The following is a 20,941-nucleotide window of genomic DNA, read 5'->3' as shown; positions in this document are numbered from 1 at the left end:
CCAAGCTACAAGAAAAGGTATGTCATTCTACTAGTTTTTATATTACAAGTACCCCATGCCATGCTAGCTAGGATGTAAACCTTGGAAAATTCTTATTTGCATGAATATTAGAGAAAACATAGATCCAAGGTTTCTAGGGTTGCATGTACACCTTAGGAGTGTTAGAATGCTCAAAACCCATCAGATGGATCATCCACCTTTTTCCACGAGCATGTCATGTTGTTGATCCTCCTCATGCTCAGCAGAGGGGTGCTGGTCATGAGGGTGTGGGTCTTTCTTGTACACATCATAGGGGTGATGATGACAGTAAGGAGGATACGGTGGATGAGGAGGGGAGTATGAGAGTAGTGATGAGTAATGATATGTTGTATTTTGATACTTGTTTTATAGGTTTGGCATGATATCTTTTGATACACTTATGTATGTAAACTCTTTATTTTTGGTTTATATATGTATGGTTCTTATTTTATCAATTACCGAGTCTAAATTCAAATGGTGCTTTGGTTCAACCAAGACTAAACATAGGTGATCAGACTACTTTTAGTTGTGACTCAACATTTACACACTAAATCAGCTAAGATAATTGACTTTCATAGTTTGTGTTCTTGATTTTTATACGTATGTATTCTTGATTGGCTATTTATTGTTTTGTACTTCTATACTATCAAATAAGGATCGGCCAGATGAGAAGTGCTTGCTGGCGAGACCATTTTAGCATATAGCCGTTCTGAAATCCATGAACCTAAGAGACAATTCAAACTAGTGACCTCTCCTGTAAGTAGTCTATCAGTAGTGTAATTTTATAATAATACTTTTATTTATACGTTTGAGGACAAACCTTATCAGAGTGTACGTCCTAGCCTATAGTCGTAGTATCCTAAGAAAGTACTAATTCGTTATAACCTTCGGCTCTGATACCACTCTGTCACACCCCCAGCCGACGGCGGAAACGTCAAGGGTTGACGACGTGTATAAATCACAGAACATAAATTTCCTTTTATTAATAAGATAAATTACATCGACTAGACTAAAACCCATCTATCTTCGTGCAAATTTCCCTTCCTTACGTTGAGCTTCTCTTCATCCTAGGAATACATACGATTTTTGAAAATATCAACTTGATGTTGGTAAGTTCTCAAGCTTTATGAATATCGATAAAACTCTTTGAAAACTTTTAGGATCTTTGTTTATGAATTTATTTATTTTTCATAAGTTCCGTATTTCCTAGGTTTTCAGATCTGTAGCTTCTACAAAGTCCTACTTTCGTTTCTTGAATCTTATCCTTAGGATGTACTATCTATCCTAATATTTTAGAAATTTCTTTCTTTAACAATCTTTCTGTCTTTTAGGATATAATACCTATCCTAAAACTTTATAGTTTTTAACCAATCCCTTTTAATTGAATCATACAACTACTTGAAGGCGTCCCTCTAGGCAGTTTAAATTAAGATTTTCCAAATTGTATTACCTTGAGCCCCTATAATCGACGTTGTGGACTGATATATACCGCGCACGATGCTTCATCGGACGTCGAATAATATTATTTTTATACTTAAGAAAGTTTTCCTGTTGGGATTGTAGCTAGCATCGCACATTGGGGTGTCATCCCCGTGAATATCTATACATATCTTTCTAGCTCTCACAAGATTAACGATTATAGGTTCGGGGTTAGCCGAATTTAATCAGGATAAAGGATGAAAAATAACATCTTACTAACACTGTATTTAATCTTAAGGATGATTATCGTTTAATCTTTTCGTTATTCAGTCTTTCTTTGATACCATAATTATTCATATATACTTAACCATATATAATAATTATATTTCTATAAATATTCTTTGATAGATTATGATACAGTTAAGTACATTACCTATCCTCGTGTTTACGCCCATAATTATATATATATATATATATATATATATATATATATATATATATATATATATATATATATATATATATATAAGATAATTAAAATTAATGAATATTCCATAATTATCTTGTATGTGTGTATGTATATATATATATATATATATATATATATAATAATAATAATAATAATAATAATAATTATGATTATCTGGATAACATGATATTAGGGCAGAGTAACAGCTAAGTACAATGCATATCCTAAAATTTGGCCAGCACTACTTCTAGGTACTAAGTTAACCTAGGAAATCGGCCAGAATAACAACTAGGAATAATATTTTCCTAGTATATTGGGTATCATAATGATTAAGCATAATATCTTTGCTTAAAACTAGGTAGAGTTTCTACCGGCATATTATCCTATCGTTTCATGTTTTGCATAAACTACTGATATATTTACCAAAATATATTTTTATAAAGTAATTTGATAAGCATGTATCCCCCCCCCCTCTGGTAAAATCATTTAAAACTATAAAAGTGGGGTCGTAAACTCATCCTAGTAGCTTGATCTTGCATATTTTGGCTAATGCATCCAAAGCTTCACGTCATCAGGAGGAGTAAAGGAATGGCGAGGTGGAGATGATAGTTTTTGAGGTGTGGAATTTGAAAAGTGAAGGTCTCTATTTGTAGGGCTTGTGCGCATTGTGCACCTTGTAAGCGTCGTGCACACGATTTGTGGCTCCACCAAATCTTGCCACAGGTTATACTTCTGGTTGTCCATGTCTCTCAAATCTCGATAAATTTAGTGTATTTAGAAAGTACACATCAACGTGCTCCCAATGATACAAACTTTGTAATAATCTGACCCGATTGAAGGAGTTATGATTTTATAAAAAATAAAATTCAACCATGTAATTAACGTCATTAACGTCAAAATGGTATAAAGAAATCGGTTGAGTTTTGACTACAGTCATTCAAAGGAAAATCACAGTACTCCTCGAGATAAGAACTTTGAAACGAAAAAGGTCAAAAACGGAGTATGTATAAAGAAGATACGATTTTTGGAAAAAAACTAAAATACTGATTAAAACTGAAACTTAAAATTTGACAACGCAACCTTAAGGAAAGTTTTAGTACTCAGTGATAGCTACACAACTTTATAAAGAAGGTAAGAAACAAGATTCATACAAGGAAGATATGAATTTTTATAGAAAATTAAGAGGTGCGCTCGAAGTGCATGACATGGAAGATATGAACTTTCTCAAGACTTTGACACCCAACTCTCCCGGCTTGTCAATATGTGACTACATCTCCAAGATGTGATCACACCTAGACCTTGCCTTGCCAATAGGGCTTGAGTGACCTTAAACTTTTTAGGAACTTGTGGGTTAGGGAGAATAATTGGAGGAGGTGAAAGAAGTATGATATCCATGGGACATCATCTTCATTTAGGAAAGCTTGTTTCAAGAGATTTGGGAAGATCATAAATGTCTAGACCAGACATCTTTTTGGGAGATATTCAAGATAGTTGATTTAAAGTCCTTAATATGACACCCAATATGAAATATTAAGGCTAGGACCCAACAAACTATTTTATAACTTAGAAGAGGGATGCCGTAATCCAAGCTATAAAATATTTGAAGTTAGGTGAATGACGATTCACCAATTTCCACCATGAAAAACGAAATAATTTATTAGGTTTTAATTGGATTTGAAAGTCCTAGATCTTTGAGATTCATTGAACTGTTCAAACGCATGTTTCAATCTCGAGTGTGCCCTTCAGGTTTTGTGACTGGGATGCCGAGGATCACAAAACAAGGTGTGAATAACCATGCAAATATACTTGGTACCCTTAATATTTACCCCTTAATCAGTGTGCCGGTTAACCACACATGCTCCACCGATACTATGATAAATATTAAGTTACCCTTTGCCTACCTTGTTAAGTCCAGGTTAGTGTGCCGGTTAACCACACACGCTCCACTAACGACTTAAGCAAAGTGCAAAGTGTAATTTCATGGGTTAGCACCAAATTCACATTTTCCTAAGTAACTAAGATTGGGTATTAATAAGAGTTTAGTTACTTAGTATTTATCATTAATACTTTTAATGAAAGGAGAATTATAGTCCTTGTCCTACCCGTTCGGCTAACGACCCTCCACCAGTCAAGGAAGCGGTGGGTGAGAGTGGACACCCATTAAACTGCCATTTTATAGGCAGTAACCTTATACCCCCTTATAGACCGGCTTCGTGAATGAGGCCTACTAACGGTAAGACTGACTTTACTCTTATACATATATATAAATATTATTAACTTATAATATTATAAAGTATAAGGGTTGAATTTTAACTTTTAAAATTCTAAGGGCTAACTTGGAATTAAAGTATTCATAAGTGAAAACTTTTCAAATTCCAAAACTTGAGGGCAAGTTTTGAAACTATTCAAAACTAATTAATTCCATAACTTATGAGTTTAAAGTAGTTTTAATTAAAAAAAAAAAAAAAAAAAAAAAAAAAAAAAAAAAACTCTTCAAGTTCCATAACTTGAGGACAAGTTATGGAAGACTTTAAACTAATTAATAAAAAAAATAACTTTTTTTATTGTAACTTATGGAACTAATTAAGGTTACACTTTTTTTTTAATTTAATGAAGAGACTCTTGAACCTCCATAACTTGAGGACAAGTTATGGAGTCATAAAACCATTTAATTAGAACTAGACTCTTCATTTTGTAACCTTTGCCAGCTTTTATGAGTTTTATGATTCTTAAATGTGACTTTTCATATAACTTGAGGACAAGTTACAAAAACACACTTTGGAATCAACTCTTAGATTAAAATGGATTGAAAACAACTATTTCACACAACTTTTCTATTAATCTAAGAACCTCATAAGAACAAGATAATTCAAATCATCAATCTTCAAGAAATTAGCATGAACATACAAACTAATACAAATCTTGAAATTATGACAATTATCTTAGAAATTGGATTAGCATGAACATTACCACATCAAAAACAAGTTTATAAGTCCAAAAACATCTTAGGGTAATGTTCATAGTCCAATTCCAGCCAAAACAATCGAATATATGCATCCAACTCGATTTTTTCAGCTACTTTTGCAAGTATAACAAGAAAACAAACCAGGCTCTGATACCACTGTTGGGTTATGAGCATTCTAACACTCCTAAGTGTACATGCAACCCTAAACACCTTGGATATATGTTTTCTCTATTATACATACAATTATGAACATCCAAGGTATTATCCTAATCTAGCATACAAAATAATAAATATAACAAGATAGAATACATACCTCTTTGATGTAGAATGTCTTCATGAAGCTTGAGTGCCTAGTGCCCCAAGTGTGACACCTCAAATGGTTCACACAACACCAAATACACTTGGAATAAATTGAGAGAAACTTGAACACTCCTTGAAATCGTCTAGCCCTCACACTCACACATTAGTGCACGATTTCTTGAGCCATGAGATTCTTTTATATGGTGGCTATTAGGGTTACACCATGTAACTCATAACTTTACCCATTCCTTATGCTCCATGGATTTTAACCTCCATGGAGTATCCATGGGTCACCCCATGGACTTAGTCCAACATAAGGAATCTTGGATCACAAGCCCACATATATAAGAATGAATGATTTACACAATCAACCCATATATTTAATTAGTCTCCTTTTGATCACTTAATTAATTCCAAATTAATTCTTGATCAATACTAATTAAATAACCTTATTAATATATTATAACTTATAATATATTAACCAACCTTAAGTGTTATTTCTCTCATTATAGTCTATCCAAATGCATGATGCCATGCAACCCAAATGGACCATGCCGGGTCGGGTCAAGTCTTACCAATTATAGTTATGGACTTAGACATTAATCCAACATCAGGGACCAATCTTACAGTAGCCTTTGTTGCTTCATTCTTCTCCTTCCTCCATCTGCTTCCTCCCGATTTGTACCGTTAAGCTTCTGCCAGCCTTATCCTCTCCGCCGGGAAAACACCTCCGTGACCATAGAAGCGTCTCCGACAGTAGCACCTCCGACAAAATTAGACCTACCAGCGATCTCGTTGTTGTTTCCCCCCTCAATTGTTTCTGACATATTTCACGTAGTCCGCTTCAAAATCTTCAAGCCCCCCCCCCCCCCCCCGGTGATGGCTGTGAAAGTTGTGATGAAACCCCTAGGGGTTTCTGTCAACAAACAGGGTATTAATGATCGGAGAACAAAAGCCCCTTGCTACAATCGAGATCCCCAAGGTGATTTGCATTCAATCCCAAGGCCTCTGAGAATAATTGGAAAAGTATGCCTCCTATTTCATCACTTGATTCGATTACTCGATTTGAATATCTCTGCAAACCTCCAACAATTGCATCACTTGATTTCGTGCGATGTTTATGGTGATTGGCAGAAGATGGGAGGGATTTGGCGGATTCCAGCATCAACAAGGCCCTTCACACCAGTTTTTGTTTGGTCGAAAACTTTGAGCTTCTATGTTCGATCTAGCTTGAGACTACTGAAGTAATGGTGGCAGCCATTTTTATGAAGACGATCTGTATATCTATTTGTGTGTGTGTCTATATGAGAGAGAGAGAGGGGGGGGGTTGTGGGGTTTATTTTATTTTCTATTCTTAATTATTTAAATACCAAAATAAATAAAGAAAAATAGAAAAAAGAAATGAAAAAGGGTAAAATCGACTTTTCAAGTTTTTTTGGACCAAAAACAATGAAAAACCTTGATTTTGGACCTGCGGTGCAAGCTGGAAACTTTTTGGACCCCATCCAAAGGTTTTTGCAAACCACAAGGACCAAATTTGCAGTTTTGCCTTAACTTTAACACCTTTTTTTGTTAAAATTGTAAAATTAACCATTTACCATTCTCTTTTGTATCTTTTGTACGGAAACCATTAAAAAACCAAAGACAAAAAAAAAGAGAAAAATGGCTACTTTTTCATATTGACCAAAAGTGTTGTTAAAATTAACGACACAAGGACCAAAATTGACATGGCTTGTGTGGAGCCGCAACACATAGTCAAATAAATACAGATACACAAATACACATTTAGCTACCCACATATACAATGAAATAAACACAAAAACACACAAATATACACACAGTTTACAGACTATTTTTACATTCAATGACATCCCCAAAGCTAGAAAATATTTATTTCAAAGACAGATCACCAGTCGGATAATAAAAACCTACAAAGATTTAAGGAATATATATATATATATATATATATATTCCTTAAATCTTTGTAGGTTTTTATTATCCGACTGGTGATCTGTCTTTGAAATAAATATTTTCTAGCTTTGGGGATGTCATTGAATGTAAAAATAGTCTGTAAATATATATATATGCACTTTCAAACGTCTCTAAAGAAATACATATAACCTCACAAAATCAACATAAAAGGGGAAATAAAGCTCTTTTACATTGGAATGGAGAAGAAAGATTGGAGTAAGATTAAAGTTCTCATCAAGAAGCGCCTTCAGACGTAGCATCATCAACATGAATATGAAGGTGCTTTAACCTCGAAATCATGTTGTCACCACCATCACTACGTAAATGGCAGCTGAATTTGAGGGAGTTAAAATTTGTAGCTCAAAGGATCAACGAACCTCATAAGTTGCAGGCCTTTTACTTAAATTACAAATAACCTAATTCATTCCTGAAAATGAATCCACAATACAAGCTTTAGAATCAATTAATAACTAAAAAGCAAACAACACAACTATTTGGATTACAAAAACCTCAATCTAATACCAAATTACAAGTCAAAAGCATACCTGAAATTGATTAAAACATATACCAATTTAGATAGATGTAGATATACAATGATACATTCGTGATTTCAAGGCTTCAAGTGACGGGGAGAGTATGAAACAACTTGTTGTCACCTTGTTTTCTGAAAGTCATGCGTCTCCTCGGTTTTTGAACGGTGTGCCTTTAACTTGGTAACAGACTGTTTCTCTTAAAGACCTAAAACATTTATAATTGCAATGCAAAAAAGAAGTTAGGAAGCCATTAAACTCCTAAATCCAAAACCCTAAACCCTAAACACCAAATATAAAATACACATGAAAAGAAATTGAAGAGATCGAGTATACATGATTGACAATTAAGACACTCATAATCAACTATTGAATCACTAGTAGTTGATATCTTTTAATTACTTTTTGGATACCAACACACAATGCATCAATACTTATGCTTGTAAATGTCTTATGCAATTCTGAGGCAAAAATCGAGTATCTATAGTTGGTGATGATGATGTCGATGGGGTTTTCTGCAACATGAAAACGAATTTGTCAAATTGGGAAAGAAAAAGGGAAATAATTAGGGTTTAGATAATTATAGAACTAGGATTACCGCTGAGCAGACCATCGCTTCGAACATGTGGGTCGACGAAATAAAAGGAAAATGAAGATGATAGCTGGAAGTAGCAAAAAAAAACATTGATTGGGTTTCTTTTACAGATTCGATAGACGGTGGCGCCAAGTTAATTGAATTAAACGCAACGACAGACATTAAGGGTTTGAGAGGGATTTGGAGACAACAAGATTAAAAACGGTGATACTCGGTGGAGGAAAAGGAGTGGCGGAGGTTGCGGTGGTACAAGAGAAGGATACGCGTGTGCAATAAGTCGATGACTGTGATTTCACTGTTCACTAGCACCATTGAGCAGGCCACAGCCAATACCAGCTACATACACTAGATTACAAAACCACCAACTCCATACTTGAATTGTTCCTAAGACTCTTACGATAATATATATATATATATATATATATATATATATATATATATATATATATATATATATATATATATATATATATATATATATATATACACACACGTTATTTCTTTATAAATCACAACGGATGTTATTATTAATACTTGCAAATTATATATATATATATATATATATATATATATATATATATATATATATATATATATATATAAAAGGTGGATTGAATGAGGACCTAAAAATAAGTGGTCACTGCGAGGATAAATTTTTGCCGCAAGATTGAAAAAATAAACGGTGGAGATTTGATTTTATTTATCGTCAGTATCTCGCGAGATGATACGATGTTTTTGTAATTATGTGCGAGATTTTGATATTTTCCGGCAAAAGTTGATATTCAAACCCCCCTTCCCCTCCCCCCCCCCCCAACATACTTTATGTATCCCTCATAGTTAATCTCCATCCCTTTTCGGCGACACAACGGTCTTTCCCTCTATGTACTTGATCTTGTCCTCTCCCCTGAGCACCTCCACCTCCATCAATTGTGTTCGCCGAAGAATCTCATCTTCCTGAGACAAACAATCTTAGATTTCCCGCCCTTTTCTGTATCTCAGTGCCGATGTAACGTCCCAAAAAATGACCCAAAAATTTCATTTTTAATTTAATAAAAAACAGTATTCCAAAAACATCATCAATACAATCCAAATAAAATAAGTGTATCAAACATCATCTCAAATCAGAGTAAATCACAAAAGCGGAACTATGTGGTGTGTGCAATGCAGTCATCCCTGAGTTCTTCCCCTTGGAACCAGAAGTACCTAAAACATAAAGTGAAAACCGTAAGCACAAAGTTTAGTGAGTTCCCCAAACTACCCCATACCAATAAATCACATATTGGGCCCCCGCCTTCCATCGGGCCCCTCCCGGTATCGACTCCCACTCGGCTTCAGCCCCGCCTAGCATCGAGCCCAGCTCAGTATACAGATATGTTATTCCTAGGCCCCACCTGACATCGTACCCCGCCATCTATACACATACAATATATATCACATAATCATACTAACACATACAATTATCATAAAACAATAGCATACGATTCAGTTATCGGGCCTCGCCCGGTATACATAGCAGCACATAACACATGCAAGGGTCATGCAGACTCCTAGCATCCTAACATAAACAATAAGGGTCGGCATTGGTGCCTTAGACCCGCTAAATCCAGTGAGGAAACTCACCATGACTGCTGAATCACACGACTAAATCTATGGCTGCTATCCGACGAATCCCCGAGCTATCAATACCAAATAAAATCCAGTTAATAATTGGATTCCAATCCATAACTATCAATCCATAATTAGGGTAAAAATACTATTTTACCCCTTACCTAGTTTGGACCAAGACTTAGTGTGACAACCCGAAATTTCTATCTTGTAAAAGTCAAACTTGGTCAACGAAAGTCAAACCTATCCAATAAAGGTCAAACTTATTTCTAACATTATCTTATGGTTAGATTAGATTAATGAAACGAGTGTGTTCAATGCCTAGTATTCTAAAGTGAAGAATGTTAAGTGAGAAAACCATTTGGACCGAGGCTTCGGGTCGTGAACGACCCTTCGGGCCATGAACAGCCTTCGAGCCGTGATCAGGCTTCGGGCCGTGATCATCCTTCAGGCCGTGAACCTCGGTCTGGGCCGTGAACCTCCCATCCCTATATATATATATATATATATATATATATATATATATATATATATATATATATATATATATATATATATATATATATATATGTGAGTTTAGACTGATTTTCACTTCACTTCTCCACTTCTAGCCGTGAACCACCCCTTTTCTCTCTCAAGTATCATACTCAAGAACACCATTTTCTTCCCTTAAACACTCCTTTTCTTTTGCATCTCTTTGGTATACCACGAAAGGCCTTCAAACACTCACCAATCAACAAGATCTCCAAGTGTTCTTCACATCTTTTGGGCCGTGAACCCTTCATAAGGGTTGTGAACCCTTCAAACCTTCAAGGGTTGTGAACCCTCCTTAGGCCGTGAACACATCAAGCCCAGCCATGAACTCCCTTTCAGCCTCCTAACTTGCTTCTAACACTCCTTTGGTGAGTTATTCTTTCATCCTAGGTTGTTTGCTAATCACCTTTGTGGTTAGATTCACTAATTTCATGCCTATATGTATCGTTGCATACTATTTAGGACTCATTTGTGCTTCGGGACTTCGTTCGTGAGTATAACATCCTTATTCCAGTCATCAATAGAATCACTCACATAAGGTGAGTTCATACCCCCATAATCTACCTTTTTAATGGTTTTAAATGCTTTTTAGGGGGAATACAAGTAAAACACAAGAAATCTTGTGTTTAAAAAAAATGTTATTTTACTTATTTCGTTATCTTGCCGTTAATGTGAATGAAAACATGAAACTTGTTAAAACATGGAGATAAACTATAATATGTATAGTTTATAGAACAAATGACTCTTTTTACAAAATTACTTGTATTATAAAAAGAGGTTTTTATTACTTTATGTAACTAATTAATACAGGATTGTGAACCACTCGATGTACCACTCATGGTACCCGTTAGAATCCTAATTATAACCAGAGTCTCCTTAAGGGAGAGCGTGAGTTGGTGTATAGATCTATACGGTACTAACTATGTATTAGTATGGTTATAATGAATATTCACAATAGTATTAACTAATTATTTACATAAAGATATACTTTTCCTAAACTTTCCCAAGGGATATTAACTATATGATACTCAGTATATACAATAAGGTTAGATAAAATTGAAATCCGATAAACAATGGAATGTGTGACTTCCGCCTCATTTCTTGTTCCTTGTTTGGTTGTGGGCTTAGGGCAGATTCACTCATTCAACTGTCTGTCCGATCTCGGTTATATACAACTCGTATGTATTAAGTGATCATAGGAGGGTAGTATCGTCGTATCAGATTTCCAGAACAAACCAGTCTTCAGCCAGTTTAACTTATCAACAAAACTAGATAACATTACAGTAAGTATAGTAATTATACTTGTGCTTTTCGATCATGGAACAACATAGACTACCAGTCGGTTTTATAGAAAATATAGGATTTTATATGGTAAACATCGTTCTTTTAAGGTAAACAGTTTTCGATAGAACTTTCTGAAAACAATAACATTTATTACCGAAAACAATGTTTCACATTAGAGTGAGTGAAACTAGAAACTTATTTACAAAAGGTTTAATACTTCTTATTAAACTAGTATAACATAAAGGACCTTAACTGGTTAATTCTATAATTCCTTAGTTTATACATCAGGGTTATATATAATTAATATCTGATAGGTAGTGAAATGTGTGACTTCCGCCTTACTTCCTGTTCCTTGTTTGGTTGTGGGCTTAGGGCAGATTCACACATTTAACTGTCCGTTCGATATTAGATTATATAGCTAGTATAAACTAAGCAATTGTAGAAGGAACTATTGTGGTTACCAATTTACTAAAGAAAATATATGATTTTCTTAAAGAATATTTTCATAAAATGTCAAAGAACTATTACAGTTAACTCCGTAATGACCTGGTCAATACGTCGGGGTTATATACAATGAAGATCTAACAAACAATGGAATGTGTGGCTTCCGCCTCATTTCTTGTTCCTTGTTTGGTTGTGGGCTTAGGACAGATCCACACAATTCATTGTCTGTTTGATTTGGATTATATATAACTTGTATTCATTAAGTACTCATAGAAGGAATTGTAAGAGTCATTTTTACTTATCATTCATCACATCAGAAAATATAGGATTTTCTGGAGGAACGGGCGAACTTTTCCAAAGAACTTAGAGTATACTTTTTATAACAAAAATACTTATGAACTCACCAGCTTAAATGCTGATCTACTCTTTCAAAACAACTTGTATTCTCAGGAAACTAGTAGATAGGTACGCGCACTGGGATTCAGAAGATGGAGCATAGTAGCTTCATGTCCTTGTTTTGTTATTTACTTTTGTAGTAAATCTTTTGTGAATTGAATACAATGTAAACACTTTAATATTAATGTAATGGTTGTTGTTACTTTGATTACTATGATGCATGTGTTGTGATACTGAGCATGACGTCCTCCGCCCCCGAACGTTTCCGCCGTTCTGGTTTAGGAGTGTGACACTTAGGCCCAAACCTATAATCCAAAAGGCCAAAAAACCAACTAACCGTTCAAGGCCCATACTTGGTCCAATTTTCCAAATTGGGCCCAAAACCTTACATGGGCCTTACCCTAAGGCCCAACAATTCTCCTAGTCCAAAACACTTGCACTCAGATGGCCCAACAACACCCTAAGCATCTAAGCCCAATAGAATGGCCCAAAATTGAAGCCCAAAACGCTAAGCCCAACAGACTGAGTATGCGTTATATATGGCGTGCGTACTAATCCATTTAGCCAAAACTCACTTTAAGCACTTAATGCTTAAGACCAGAAGTCCAAACCACATATCTAGCCCTTAATAAGCGTCTAGAACCATAAATTCACTGACTTGGTGACTTTGCATGCCCCAAAAGGATCCAACTTCAAGATATGGCACTCTACTTTCACTAAATGGACATAATCCCATGCATGGGTGATTCTCAACCCTAAAGGTGCCAAATTTATGGACTTTGAACCTCAGAAACACCAAGAGTGGCAACTCATAGCTTCTGGAGTGGTGTCAAACCACTAGATCTCATTCATGGGGCCAAAAGGGTCCAAAACCCATATAAACTAGAGGTAAGCTTCTAATGAACAAGTTCATAGCTTTTTACCTGAAACAAGCTGGAAATGGAGTAGAGAGTCAGGATCCACAAGCTCTTCCTTGATCCACAACCTTGCACCAAACTCCTTCTTCTTGATTATGAACCACAACACACCAAGATGCACACAATGAACTCAAAAACACAATGGAAAGGTCTAGCATTTCAAAATGAGGCTATAAGGTCAGTGGAGGCTGAGAAATGAGGGTATCATGAGCCATAAGTGTGATTATATAGTGTCCAAGCCCCGTAAATTAGGGATTAAGTTGGACATATTATGTTGGGCGTAGGTCAACGTACGCTGGGCGTAGTGCCTCAGTCACTCGCGTTTATTTAACCCAATATGTTGGGCGTACTTCATACTTACGCGGGGGTAATGAGCCAGACACGTGTGTTTTGCAACAAGCACATGGGGCCATTTTACAGATAAAATTAACACAACGGCCAAAAGTAAAATACCTGGAAATTATAATGTTACAGTCGACATCATCAAGATAGCTCAACAGGTCTCCATCACCACCCAAGACCTCTAACTGAACTTTCATCGACGGTTCAGAGTCACAACATTTCATCGTCATTGTCGATCACGTCTCCAACCATACAATATCTTCTACTACTACAATCATCTTCACTTGCTCCAATCGATGTTATTCCTGCTAATACTGGTGGCGGTGGTGGTAGGATTTAGATTTTTTATACGATGACAACAGTTGAACCCTAAATGCAGGTTTTGGGATTGGAATTGGAACTTATGGACTGAATTCTCCAAGCTATGACGATAAGATCTGAGAACATTTTGGGTGATGAAGTTGTGGGACTGGTAGGATTTAGATTCTTTGCATTTTGACCCTTTTTGACCGGTTAGAACCGGTAACAAATTAATTTATGACTATTTCGTAAACTGACACAAAATATTTGGACTTTTCTGAAAAAAAATATATATATTATGACTTTTTCGCAAACAAAAACTGTATTATTATTATTATTATTATTATTATTATTATTATTATTAAAAATATAAATAAGTATACCATTTTTTTAAATTCGTTATTATTAATATTGATAATAATACATATAAATACGTTTAAATGAAAATAATATATTAAAGACATTTTTAAAAGTGAAGGTGGAGGGGATGATAATACTTTAAATAATGGAATCATGAATGTTTTCTTGTATATTTTCACTTTGTATACGGTCATTCCACAATTGTTATTATTGTTTTCAATTCATAATATTAACACTTAACAATTTAAAAGAAGTTGTATATTTTTAAAATTGTTTATAAATAGTGATTTTGCGTCATAGACTATCAATATTATTTTCTTGAATTTGTAAGCGGACATTTAGTTGTTTTTTTTTTTTTTTGCTTACCATTCTCAACTTGTAAGCGGACATTTCTTATATATATTTTCTTGAATTTGGGGACGCAACTGGGATCAGATCAAGATTATGATTGGGGTTGTTACCACATGTATTAGTATTTGGGTGTGTGTTATGTGTGTATATGTATTATTAAAAAGATTAATAATAACGAATTTAAAAAATAGTATACCTATTTATATTTTAATAAAATAATAATAATAATAATAATAATAATAATAATAATAATAATGTTTTTGTTTACAGAAAAGTCATAATATGTTTGTTTACAAAAAAGTCTAAATATTTTTTGTTAGTTTACGAAATAATCCCAAATTAATTTGTTACCGGTTCCAACCGGTCAAAGAGGGTCAAAATGCAAATTTTTGTCTGTTTTTATGACTTTTTCGTAAAAAAATTAATTTATGACTAAAACATAAATTGAACCAAAATTTTGGGACTTTATTGGAAATTTCCCTAATACAAATCATAATAAAATTTTAATACAAATAGTAACAAATACAAAGATATCTACACTAAACTTCAATATATACTAGAAGGTTTTATATATATATATATATATATATATATATATATATATATATATATATATATATATATATAACAAGTTAACGATTAGAGATTCTATTTAATTAGAGGTTAAAATAAATAAAATGATGATCTGATATTTATTTTAAAGAATAACTACATAAAACATTAAAAACATTTTTATTTAATATTTAAAAAGAAAAATATCAATAGACATATAATCGTTTGATTTTTTTTTTTTTTGAAACGGCAAATCTATCTACTCCTAAACTACTCGTTAAATTCACTTCTATTTAATTAGAGGTTAAAATAAATAAAATGATGATCTGATATTTATTTTAAAGAATAACGTAGATAAAACATTAAAAACATTTTTATTTAATATTTAAAAAGAAAAATATCAATAGATAAAAAAACAGCAAATCTAACCTACTCCTAAACTCCACCTATGTCCACGAGATGAGACTTGAACCCTGAACCTCAAAGAGGAAGGGCAACACCAAATACCACTGGGCTAAAAGCCCTTTGTATATAATCGTTTGATGGGTGTGATATAACATAAAATTTTCTTATATGTGTCCTCCTATACACAGTATTTTTTTCATTTGAAATTGACTTGGTAGGAAAAAAAAGGTCCAGCCCATGCCGGCATCTCAAAAATATCCCACATCCTATCTTTTCTATCCATAAAAAGAGGAAATCTTCAACAAAGTCCCAATATTTACAGAAAAATTACACTTTAGTCTCAAGATTTTTTTTTTGAACGAAAAAATCCTGAAAACCGACAAAAATTTGCAGTTTGACCCTTTTTGACCGGTTGAAACCGGTACCAAATTATTTTAGAACTATTTCGTAAACTAACCCAAAATATTTAGACTTTTCTGTAAACAAAAAATATTAGGACTTTTCTGTAAACAAAAATATTAGGACTTTTCTACAAACAAAACTCTTATTATTATTATTATATTATTATTATTATTATTATTATTATTATTATTATTATTAAAAATATAAATAAGAATACTATTTATTGAACTTGTTATTATTAATATTGTTACTAATACATGTAAATGCATTTAAATGAAAAAATAATATTAATGACATTATTTATGGGTGGAGGTGGAGGAGATGATGATGTTTTTAGCATTGAAATCATGAATGTTTGTTTGTATATTTTTACTTTGTATATGGTCATTTCACATTTGTTATTATTGTTTTCAATTCAGAATACTAATACTTAACAATTTAAAAGAAGTTGCATATTTTTAAAATTGTTTATAAATAGTTTAAGGTAGAAAGATTTCTCACTTTGTATATAAAAATGTTTAAGGCAGAAGAATTACTTTCCAAATCCAACAGATCCACTACAAACATTTAAATGCATTTATATGTATTAGTAACAATATTAATAATAACAAGTTCAAAAAATAGTATTCTTATTTATGTTTTTAATAATAATAATAATAATAATAATAATAATAATAATAATAATAATAATAATAATAAGAGTTTTGTTTGTAGAAAAAGTCCTAATATTTTTGTTTACAGAAAAGTCCTAATATTTTTTGTTTACAGAAAAGTCCAAATATTTTGGGTTAGTTTATGAAATAGTCCCAAAATAATTTGGTACCGGTTTCAACCGGTCAAAAGGGGTCAAACTGTAAAATTTTACCGGTTTTCAGGACTTTTTTGTTCAAAAAAAAATTTTTGGACTAAAGTGTAACTTTTCCATAAATATTGGGACTTTTCTGAAGATTTTCCCATAAAAAAAATAAAGAAAATACGGCATTATTTATTTCCTTTTTGTAGGGATCAACCACCAAACTTCTTAAACCACACAAAAATTATCAACGAGTAGTTAGGATATTTTGTTCTTTTATATATAAAAAATGGATCACATTTAGTGATTTTTTTGTGTATGATTTACTTATAAATTATTTGAAATTGTTTATATTTACCTTTGTGATCGGTTACAACCGATAATAAAAATAAAATGTGAATAATTTCAACTAATTTATAGGTAAATCGAACATGAAAAAAATTCAATGATTAAATATGAATAAAATTAAAAGTTCATTATCCGTTCAAGTCATTATCTCACAAATAAATTCTTGTAACTTGGTAAATCACAATGTTATGTTCTCCATTTTAGGACTTCTTAATGAATTTTATTATATTATTTTATATTGGTGCAAAGTTTAACGTTTAAGATTTAAATAATATATTTGCTTTCATTATAACATTTAAGGGCATAACGAGTGATATATTTCGCCACCAAAGATATAAAGAATTTACGTAAATACCTTTAGTGGTGACATACTGCAACTAATATGTCATTAATAATGTTTAGTTAGAAATTTTTCGTACTTATATCTCTTTATATAACTTGAAATTGATATCTTATATATAATGTGCACAAGTAGTATTGCGTTCAGGATACTTCTTCGTAAATAGCATAATAGTTTGTAATATATATATATATATATATATATATATATATATATATATATATATATATATAAGTAAAAAATTTATTGTAATATGTGGTTTGATAAGGATATATCATTATAACATATAAAATTATAATTATAAATAGAAGCATAAAACATGAAATGAATAAAGAAACTATAGTTAAAAGTTTATTGTATGGACTAGGATAAAGCCATGAACTAAACATGGTTATGTGGTACACATTTTATTTTGCAATGCTTCTTAGAAACATAACACAAAACAAATGTAATGATTGAAATCAAAATTATTAATCTAATTAATTGCTACCAATAAGGAAAATAAACTAAAGGATGATTATAAAATGGATAATGACTTGAAAAGATAACGAAATTTCAATTATGTTTACGTTTAGACATTAAACCTTTTTTCGTGCTTGATTTATCTCTAAATTATTTAAAATTATTCCCATTTTATCCTTATGACAAGCTGTAACCAGTCATAAAGATAAAATATGAACAGTTTCAAATAATTCAGAAGTAAATCAAACATGAAAAAAGATAATGATTAAATATAAACAAAATTAAAAATTTATTACCCTTTAAGTCATTATCCCATCATAAAAAAATAACAAATTAATTTGTTATCTTTTCTATCCATAAAAATAAAATATGACATTATTTATTTTCTTTTCGTGGGAATCCACTAACTAACTTCTTTTTAAACCATGCAAAAATCATCAACAAGTAGGAAGTATATTTTGTTCTTTTATATATAAAAAAATGAACACGTTCTTACCAAGGACCCCTATGACCCTACACATATTATAGTTAGGGGTGTTTAATTTCGGATATCCGAAATTTTCGGATGATGCATTTCAATATCCAAATCAGTATCCGAAATTAATTTATTAGGCAAAGTAATTTAATTAAGTCCTTGTTTAGAATGGTGCAATCTATAAATTTAGAACAAACAAAGGTCAACGGTTGGTAAGTTTCATCTTTGAAACAAGAAATCAACATGAACTCTATAAAACTAACTTAGAGTAGCTTAGTTTGTATGCAATAGGAGTTGTAAGAATTGTATCGTCTAGTATGACTACATTAATGTTAATAAAGGGAAACATTCATAATATCGCGTATTGGATCACACTTTGAAAAGAAAATACTTCATCCATCCCATAATTATTGTCCACTTTTAACTTTTTAAATATTTATTCATCAACTTTGAACTTAAATATTTTTATTTGTGTTATGTATTACTTGATAAAGCTTATAACAATGAAAAAATATTTGAAATACAATAAATTCATATATTTTGCATCAAGTATTAATGTATTATATATCTAAAACAAAAATATTTAAGATCAAAGTTGAAGAATAAAGACTTCAAAAGTCAAACGTGAACAATAAATATGGGACGGATGTAGTATGAAATATGCAATTGAGAATTTGAAAGTGGCAAGTATCCCGTATGAATTCATAATGATTTTCTAACTCTACAAAGCTAAACAAAGTGGAAATTTCCATTATTAATTAATATATAAAATATAAAAGTAATTAAAAAATATAAATTTCAGATATAGGATATCCGGAATATCTAAAAGTCTTTGAAATCCTTATCCGTATCCGAATCCGAAAAACCGGATATCCGATTTTCGGATATCCGAAATTTCAGATACCCGGATTTTCGGATAAATTCGGATCGGTTTTTCGAAATTTTTGGATCGGATTTTCGGAGTCGGTTATTTTTGAACACCCCTAGTTATAGTGTCTGTTTACCGGAATGCATTGTTGAAACTCTTATATATTTCTATTTAAATAATGACTTTAGCTTTTCTATATTTAGTTATTGATTTTTTCGTGTTTGAGTTAATAATCATTTGAAATTGGTAATATTTTATCATTATGACCGTCAATAACAATCATAAGGATAAAATATGAACAATTTTAAATAATTCATAAATAAATCAAACATAAAAAAAATTCAGTAACTAAATATAAACAAAATTGAAAGTTAGTTATCATATATCTTATGTCCCTATTTATTTTAAACAATTTCAACCATATTTTGTTTTGTATGTGTTGAAATTTGTTGCAAACCTAATTATTACATATTTATATTTACTCCATATAATTTATTTATCATAATTTTAAAACATCATGATAATATTTTTGATCGCTACACCTCATATGTATTATAATGTTAAATATTCTAATATTACATACATCATAGATACATTGTTCTTGTTCAACATTGTTACTTTGTAACGTATAATGTTATATTAGTTATATTAGTGTCTTTACAGAAATAAAAAAAAAATATAAAAACGAGATGAGAAAATGATCATACCAATACTATAGTAAAATCATTTTTACTCAAATATTTACAACACATAACATGTCACTCATACGTGTTGTTAGAAAAATCAAATGTTACAAACCAAAAGGTTTCACTTCCATACTTGGAGGACTCTGAGGCCAATGTTTGCAACAAATTTGAACACTCACTTAACAAAAACATGGTTTCAAATTTGTTCATATTTAATCACCAAACTTTTTTCATGTTTGATTTACTAATTAATTATTTAAAATTATTCATATTTTATTCTTATGACTGGTTGTAAATAATCAAAATGATAAAATATGAACAGTTTTAAATAATTTATTGGTAAATTATTTAAACATGAAAAAAAATGATAAATCAAACACGAAAAAAAAATTAAATGCGTAAATATGAACAAATTTAAAATTTTGTTATCTTTTCAAATGATTATCCCTTTCTACTATTATTGTGTCCTTTTGATAAACTTTCACATAAAACTCATTAGATCAACAAATTGTAGACAATAGTGCATATTATTGCGATACCTCATGCAACTAAAGTTGTAATATATAAATAATATTGTTCTTTCTTTAAAAAAAAGTCCATGAGGGATAAAATAGTATGATTCAACAGTAAAAATAGAGCATGTAACATATCTAAGAACCGTCTCAAATTCATTACTTGCATCATAGTTGTATCTTTGGTAACTAGATTTGTAAGATGTGTGTGAAAACGAAAAACTTCAGAAAAACCTAACGTATTTTTATCAAATGCTTAAAAAAACCATTATATTATTTTTTAGTGTATTAAAACCCT

This window comes from Lactuca virosa, chromosome 9, assembly GCF_052849685.1.
Source record: "Lactuca virosa cultivar CGN04683 chromosome 9, Lactuca_virosa_CGN04683_v6, whole genome shotgun sequence".
Taxonomy (NCBI): domain Eukaryota; kingdom Viridiplantae; phylum Streptophyta; class Magnoliopsida; order Asterales; family Asteraceae; genus Lactuca; species Lactuca virosa.
The sequence above is the reverse complement of the archived record's forward strand: the minus strand, read 5'-3'. Positions refer to the sequence as shown.